Source organism: Lonchura striata, chromosome 27 (assembly GCF_050655825.1).
Source record: "Lonchura striata isolate lonStrDom1 chromosome 27, ASM5065582v1, whole genome shotgun sequence".
In the NCBI taxonomy this organism is placed as follows: Eukaryota; Metazoa; Chordata; class Aves; order Passeriformes; family Estrildidae; genus Lonchura; species Lonchura striata.
The window spans coordinates 2,927,540-2,936,374 of record NC_140729.1 but is presented as its reverse complement, the minus strand read 5'-3'; positions in this window follow the sequence as shown (position 1 = coordinate 2,936,374).

The window sequence follows — 8,835 nt, the reverse complement described above, 5'->3', positions numbered from 1 at the left end:
TCTGAGCAGATATGTCACCTCACCCAGTGAGCCTCACATGTCCCCCAAGTCCCCCAGTTCCTCACAAAGCCCTGGGTCCCAGGCAGTCACTGGGCAGCTGTCCCTAGCCAAACCAAAGGTGAAGGGCCTCCTGACAAGGCACCAATTGAAGGGCCTGACTGGCCACCCGTGTGGTTCCAATCTCTTGGGGACACTGGTGCAATCCCCCCCACCCCCAGCTTCCAGTCACCACAACCACCCACTCTGACCCCCAGGGAAAGGTGGTCAGACCCCAGCCATGCTGGGCACTGAGCTGCACCAACCCCTCACAGGGAAAGAAGGCACCAGCACCATGGCCTGCAGGAGCTCTGGGAACAGCAGGAGGGGGTTTGGGGCTCTCTGCAGAGAGACAAAGCCAAAATGGGGCTGGCAGGAGCCCCCCAGTCCCACTGGGCTCCCTGGGCAGGGCTGTGGCTGGGCCACGCAGGTGGAAAGTTATTTCTCAGGAACTGGCTGATGGTGAAAGTTCTTTCCCAGGTGTGGCCCAAAAGGAATGTAAATCCTCTGAAGTCCTCATCTCCCCTGTAATTACCGCCAGACAAGTTTCAGCTTGGAGCTGGGCCGCCCCGGCCCCGGGCATGGGAGCGAGGGGATGACGCACCGGCGTGTCCCTGCAGCGCACATGTCCCCTCCTGCCCCAGGAATGCATCCCATGACTCACGGGGACCGCGGGGACAGCGAGGCAGACGATGTGGAGGGGAGCACCCGCAGTCGGGGTGGGTGCACACCACTGGCCTTATGCAGGTGTGGGGCTCCATGTTCTCCAGCCTGGACATGCCATGGGGTGACTGAATGGCCAGACACTGCTCTCTCCCAAGGGACACCGCCTTGCCTTCATCCCAGCAGTGTCCCAATCCCAGGGTCTCAGCAGACCCAGGAGAAAGGTGCCTCCCAGGCTCTGTGAGGGGTCTGAGCATGCAGGGCACTGCTGGTCTGGTCTGTGCCCCCGCTGTCCCTCACCCTGACCAGTTCCACGGGCATCATCCGTGGGACACCATCACATGTTCCTGGCAGCTGTGGGCCAGTAGATTCTGAAGGGTCTTGGCTCATGGGGCTGTCAAAACTGAGGGCCATTGCACAGGTCTGACAGAGTCTGACCCATCTCAGGGGAGCCGGTGCAGCTGGAGCTGGAGCAGGAGATGGAGCTGGAGCAGTGCTCAGTGGCATCTGGGGGCCAGGGGCTCGGGGTGATCCTGCTGGGGGCAACCCCAGGGGAATCAGTCGGGAAGGAGCCCTGCACAGCTCCCTCATACCACGGCCGGGCTCGCAGCCTTGTGCTGTGCTCCTGGGGGTCGGTCACAGGCACGGGGCTGGAGCAGAGTCTACGCTGCCAGGGCCCGTGTTCCCCGGCAGTGCCCGGTGCCAGAGGGGCTCTCCCCGTAGCCCGTGTGTGCGGAGCAGCTTCGGGTGCGCGTCAGAACTGCGCACGACAGGCGAACACACGAGTGTGCTCACCTTACACACCTCACACACCCGCTCACGCTCTTCTCCTCCCCTCTCCGCCCGGCTCTGCCCGGCCGGACTCAGGCGCTGGCTCAGCGCCCGCCCCGGCCGTGCGGCGGCTCCGACCGCGGCCACGGCTCTGCGGCACCGGCACCGGGGCTGAGGGGGGCTGAGGAGCTGCTGGGGCGGGGGGACAGCGCGGGCAGGCTGCGGGCAGGGAGCGGCTGCCCACAGGGCACCTTTACACACCCTGCACACCCCAGTAACCCCTGCACATTCAGTACCTCCCTGAGCACCGCGGAACTGCCCCACACTCCCGCCCTGTCCCCGTCCCCGTCCCCGTCCCCGTCCCCGTTCCCGTCCCCGCCGCGCCCCGCCCCGTCCCGCCGGCCCTGCCGCTGCCAGCAGGGGGCGCCCGTGCGCAGCGATGGCGCCCCCGGGCACGCCCGGCGCTACCGGGAGGCGTTTGTTGTCGTCCCGCCCGCTCCCCCCGGGACCCCCGGATCCTCCCGGCCCCACGGGCTACCCTCGACTCCTCCAGTACCCTCCAGTACCTCCGGGAGCCTCGGATCCTCCCGGCCCCACCGGTCTCCCGGTATCACCGGGCCCTCTCGGATCCCCCCGCTCCCCAGGGGTCCCACCGGGTCCCACTGTCCCGGCCCACAGCCCAGAGTGGGATCCCAGCACCGTTGCCCAGGGCAGGTCCCAGCCCCGATGCCCAGCTGCAGTCTGATCACACCCGGGGCTCCCGCGGGTGAGGGGCACCAGCATCGCTGAGGCATTGGGACCACCAGCACCACCGGGACACCGGGACTACCGAGCCACCAGGGCATGGGGACCACTGGGACCATAGGTACCACCAGAACCATCAGGACACCCAGACCACCAGGACACTGGGGCATGACACCATCAGCACCACCAGGATCAGTGGGACACTGGGGCACGAGGACCATCAGGACCATTGGCACCACCAGGATCAGTGGGACACTGGGGCATGAGGACCATCAGGACCATTGGCACCACCAGGGCTCTCACCATTCGGTTCTGCCCAAGAGTTTCTGCCCAGCCCTGGAGGTGCAGAAACGCATCCATCTCCCGAGCAGAATACAGAGTTTATCCCAAGCATCCGCTGGTCCTGCAGCACTGGGCTGAGCCAGGGGTTCGGATTAACAGAATAATAACAGAGGCAAAGCTGCTTAAGGAGCTGCAGCATGTAATTACTGTCACGTATCAGAGAATCCGCCGCGCTCCGGGCGAGAGCGGGGCCAGCGTGTGCCAGGCCCAGGCAAGCCATCGCCTCCTGCCAGACACGGCTGATGGGCCTTGGCTCTGCGCTCCCAACTCGTGTTCAGAAAATCATTAGTGTCATTAGAGCTCCAGGGTGGAGCAGTGGCCCTTGGCCAGGAGTGCCGTGGACATGGTGAGGGAGCAGCAGTGGGAATGGGGTCTCGAGAGGGGCTTTAGCAGGGCTGAGGGTGGGGGCTCAGGTCCTTGGGGAGAGCCACGGAGGGATGGGGCAGGTTTATTGCCAGAGGCCTCTGGTAGGCACTGACTGTTTCAGTCTTGTTAATGACTTCATAAAACTCCCTGCCAAGTACAGATTAATGAGCAGCCAAGTAATTACCATCCTGTGGGAAGTGACAGCACAGCCTGGTTACAGGGACTGCTCTGGGGTACATCTCCTGAGCACCAGGGCTGGGCAGCCCCTTCCCCTCCCAGCAGCTGTGGCGGCCTCCTGGGAACATGGCCCTGTCGTCCCCTCAAGTGCACAAGGTGACAAGGCCCTGCTGCACCAAGGCCATGGTGCAGCCTCACAGGCAACACCTGCACAGCCCTCAGCCCTCGAGGAGCAAGGGAGACAGAGGGCAGGAGGGATCCGGAACACACAGCACGTCCTACCTGCGGGGCCAGACCACAGACCTCTTCCAGAGGGGCCTGAGACCAGAGCTAGGCTCTCAGCAAGGAGAGGGTTTCCCTGAGGGAAAATCACAGTCTGTGGGAGCTGGAAATCACAGTCTGTGGGAGCTGGAAATCACAGTCTGTGGGGGCTGTTCCCTTTGCTCCTGTCCATCCTCCTGGTCATCGGGGCTGTGCTGCTGGGAAGGGTCAGCATGGGGCCAGGACAAGGCCTGGTTGCAGGAGGGCACTTAATGCCAGCAGAGGCTCCTGTGGAAGAGTCACAGGGCTGGTGGAGTCCCTGTCACCACCCGTAGGTTTGTCACATCCCCCTGGGGTCCTTTGGTGTGACTGGCCTCACCCCAGAGTGGGGTTTAAATCATGATTCCTGTCTGTGAGCACAACTGTCCCCAGGCCAATGCTGATACCTGCCTCACCCCACCACCACCGTCACAGGTGTCCCAAGCTGGGATTCCCATCTGGATGAAGACCTTGCCCTGGGGCTGCAGCGGGTGTGGGTGCAGGATGAATGTGGGAGCCGCTCTTTGTTGCCCAAAGTCAGCAGAATGTTCACGTGGCTCCCTGCCAGCTCTGCCCTGCTCAGTGAGGGGAGAAGAGTGAGCAGACAGGGTGTGATGGTATTGCCACACCGAAGGATGAGACATGAGAAAATGCAAGAGCTGCTGCTACCTGGAAGACAGATGCTGAAAAGCTAACGTGGGAAACTCCAAAGGTTGGAGTTTGTCATGGAGTTAGAGCTCAAGCAACTCCTGGTGGCTTGAGAATTTGGCTCTGCTCAGACATAAAAATATTATTCTCTCTGAATAAACAAGCCCTGAGGTGTGTCCATCTGTCCTTCTGCCTGCCAAAGTGACTCTGGTCCCATCTCTGCAGCTGGGGGAGATTCATAGGGAGAGCCTTGGTTCCACACAGCATCAGAGCAGCTTGTCCCTTGGGCTCTGGACAAGGGAATCCCCAGGTCTGGTCTTGGTTCTGCACACTGTCACTTGCCTGAGCCCAGGCTGGCCTGTATGGGTTAGGATGTCACCTAGGATGTCACCAGAGACAGCCCACAGGGAGCCAAACTGCTCAGTGCTGAGCTTGCTGGAATGAGTCCCTCATGCCCAGGCAGGGGCAGGAGGGCTGAGCCAGCCCTTGGAGACCAGACTGGTGATCACAATGTGTTCAGTGTCCTCCTGGTTCAGATGTGGCAGCAGAGAGGCCGTGCTCAGCCTGGGCTGGGCTGGCAGTGCGTGGGGCTGTCACAGTGCCTGGGTGGCCATGAGGATGAGCAGCTGCAGGGGGACTGGGGGGAAGAGCTTCAACAATTGTGGAGAGACCATCTCATGGCCCGTGATCCCTGAACGCAGCAGAGAGAGCCCCATTGCCCCACGCTGCTGGCCACTCGGATGAGCAGCAGAGCTAAGGACTGGCTGTGTCAGCAGCGCTGACTCCTCGGGAGTCACTCTGTGAGGGGATCTCCTTGGCACACCCTGTGCCGAAACAGGCAGAGCAGGGCCCTGCTGAGGAGCAGCTCTGTGCCCTCGTGGCCCCCACTGGTGGAGGTGGCTCATGAAGCATCAAGGACTCAGGGCTGGGACCTCACCTGAAGCTCTGCAAACCACTCAGGACCTGGGCCAAATGGAGGAACATCTCCCTGTTCTACATTCGGAGAGGAGAGGAGAGGAGAGGAGAGGAGAGGAGAGGAGAGGAGAGGAGAGGAGAGGAGAGGAGAGGAGAGGAGAGGAGAGGAGAGGAGAGGAGAGGAGAGGAGAGGAGAGGAGAGGAGAGGAGAGGAGAGGAGAGGAGAGGAGAGGAGAGGAGAGGAGAGGAGAGGAGAGGAGAGGAGAGGAGTAGCCCAGAGTGGCCCTGATATGGGGCCACCAGTGGGGCAGCTGGAGGGTCTGACTGGCACAGCAATATTTGACTTCACTGCTCAGTTTGGAGCCTGGAGAGGGACAATACAAAGTCACTCCCCTTGTCCTTCCCTTCGCCCAGCTGCCTCCGTTGCCACCTCTTCCCCTCTGCAGCGGCTCTGCTGGGCTGTGCTGTCCATCTCTGTGTCTTGGTGTGGAAAGGAGGGGATTAAATGGGGTGGCATCACCCCCACCCTGCAGCTGGGCTCGCTGGCTAATGGCAATGTGCCCTGGGCAGCCCAGAGGGAGTTTCCATTGCACACACAACCACTGTTTCCTTTCATGGTAATAGGATCTGGGATGGCTTTTTCCAGATAATGTGGGGGGGCCGTCAGGACACGTCCTGGCAGATGGTAAAGAATCGACAGCTGAGATAGAAACAAAGACATCATATGTCACTCCACACCTTGATATATTTGTTACCTATTTTGTGTTGTTTAGACTTACAGAGAAAACCTGTCAGCAAGGGTAGAGCCTGTGCCTGCCATTTCTCACATGCAGGAGAGTGTTCCTTTCCCAGGCCTGCAACCCTCAGTGAGTTCCACTGAGCTGGGAATTGCTGTGGAAAGCACCTGGGAGAAGCTGGCCCACAGGGAATATGCAATGACTCCTAATTAGCTCTTATTCATGACATTAAAAGAGCAATTAGGCGTTATTGTTTGAGGTAAATGCAACACACTGACCGTGGCTGTTTCACACCAGCCCTCCCCACTCTGGGCACTGCGTGTGCAGCGTGGTCACCCCAACAGGTAATGTCACCTTCCCTCCAGTGCAAACCAGGGAGATCAGTTCTTTCCTCCCCGCTGCAGCACACGAGGCAGAGATAGCATCTCCAGTGTGCTTCTTGCTGGAACAGACTCCAATACCATCTCCTGAGCTTTATGATGTGTTCTTTTTTCCTTTTATCTCAAGGGAATTTTTTTGTGGGTGAGTGCTTTGGGAAAGCCTGGGGGATTGAATTCTTCTGGTAACATGAAATAGCTGAAGCAGTACTGCTCCTCTGTATCCTGATGTCCCATCAACAGCCAGCACAGGGGAGCTCAGTGCTGGGGGTTCCTGATGTCAGAGTGGGGCTGGTGTGGGGTTGTTGTTCAGGAACTCAGTCAGGGACCAGAGCAGCAGCTGACCAGCAAGAGCACTGGTCAGAAAAGACCAGGGAAAAGCTGATATTGCAGGACAATTTCCAGATTGTCCGTGTGACATCTGCCACACGTGGTAAAAGAACTGAAACCTGGGCTGAGGTTGATAATACACAAGAAAAGCTATAAGGCCAGGTGTCCCCTTCCTGTGGGCTGTGGAAGGGCTTTGCCTCGTGTTAGGGCAGTTGTCACCTTCAGGCTATTTGTAACTTGGCCTAAAATGTGAGGGTGACCTGAAGGGGGTCAGACCTCACAGCACAGGTTTTAGCCCACATCGGCTCAGGGCCAATGTGGGAATTGCCTGGAGCAGGAGGGTGTTTGCTGGAGCAAACATGAGCAAGGTGAGCACATTTGGAAGAGCTGGGAGCAGGGGTGGCCCAGGATGGCTCTGGAGCTCTCACACGATGTCTGTTGGGTAATCCTGTACCCCCCACTGCAGAGGGAAATGGGCCAGGAACAGCTGATCCTTGCCCTGCCAGGTTGCACCAGGATGGTGCTGGAAGCTGGGCACTGTCCTCTGCCCACTCTGCCCTCTGCCAGTGTTGGGCTGTGCCCAGGTCCCCCCTTTCCCCAGCTCTCTGAGGGATGGGGAATGTGTGCATTCCAGCCTCTCAGCCTGGGGAATCAAAATCCCAAATCTGAAGCCCATGGCTGTGAGGCAGTGCTGCCCAGAGAGCAGAGCCCTTGAATAAGAGGATCCAGAGTTTCTCTCTTGTTCAGCTGTTTCCTTGGTGGCTGCCCAGAAAGTCACCCCACACTTCTGGAGCTGTTAAAGAGAGCGTGACTGCTGTGAAATCCTGAGATTTAACAGGAGGCAGATTAAGCCCTGTTGTTACTGTGTCCTTCGGGGAACATGAAAGAAAGGAGGCACTGTGAATTACCGAGGGTGAGGCTCTGGGAACATCTAAGCACCTCCAAAATCAGTTAGTGCATTATAATGTGAAAACAGCCGGAGGGGGCTGGGAAGGAAGGAGATCACAATGTGAACGAGAACACAAAAGGGTTCCTAATCCCTATAACTCCTCCACTACCTCACAGGTACCTCTGCAAAAAGAAAAAATAACTTCTTTTATTGAGAATGCCATGGCTGGAGCCAGGCAGGCCGGGCTGGATGTGCAATTTTCTACTGTGCACAACAACAGCTGGCGTCACACAAGAATAAAAGAGTGCAGTGCCACATTTCCTGCTTATTTTTTCACGCCAATACCTGTCCAGCTATGTTATTGTAATCATTCTGCTCAATCCTTCAATAGCCCAGGTGAGGTGTGGCCAGCACTGTCCCTCCCCTCTGTGCCAGTGTGGTCAAACCCTTGGTGCTGCAGGGTCCTCACCCCCAGTGCTGGATGTGTTGGGCTTTGGCCATCAGCACTTCTGATAGAGGTGATGCTGCTCCTGCTATCACTGGCATCGCTGTCTTCAGCTGCAAATCTGTAGGAAAAAGCCTATAGCACAAACACTGATAAGGATTTATCCTACTCTTCCCATAGATAAAGACTGATCACGCTATTCCCATTGATAAGGATTGATCCTTCTCTTCTGGTCAGGAATTGCAAGTAACCTGCCCTGGCTGTGGGTGTCTGATAGAGCTTCAGTCCCCCTCCTCTGATTTAGAATGTTTAAGCATTAAACCCTGCCTCAGTGTTGAGAGAGCAGAAATTGTGGCATGGGATTTTTTAGCTTTACACATTTTTTAGAAGGTACAGGCAGTTTCTGTGGGATTTGGGAAAGGTGATCGAGCAAAGCAGGTACTGCTTGGAAACATTACTCATCTGCCCTTTAAACTGACTGAAACCCCACCACTGTAGGGACTTTCCAGTCTCTCTAGGGAGATTCAGCCCAGGCTGGTACATAAACAGAAATTGCTGGAGTTTATTCTCTTTTGAGCTATAAGATTTCTGCCAAATCCTGTATCAGTACACAAATCCTTCCAGGTCTGCGCTTGTCCTGCAATAAAGGGCCTGGCAGGAAAGTTTCCATCTGGCTTTGGCTTGGTCCATATAAAGATTATAGATGGGCAGAGCTCTTAAGTAGCAGCTTTCCTTGGCTTTAGACTCTTAAAAAACCCCAAATAAACAGATTTGTAGATTTTTGCACTGATACTTGGAGGTGACTCGGTGGATGACACAGGATTCACTTGTGTTACCTCACGGGTGGAGCAGGAATGGACACTGGGAATGTCAAAACATAGCCCCGAGCAGGGACCTGGATCACGCCAGGTGCTGGGAAATAAAGAGGAGGAAGGTCCCATGTGAGCCACAGTTTTGCCCGGTGGATGTGACAAAAGATGTGAAATCAAAGAGAGGAAAATGATGATTCTGGAATTTGGCTTTGGCTGTCAGGGGTGTCGAAAGGCGCCGGCAACGCCTCCTGGCCGGGCTATAAAGGGCCCCGAGGCAGGGGAG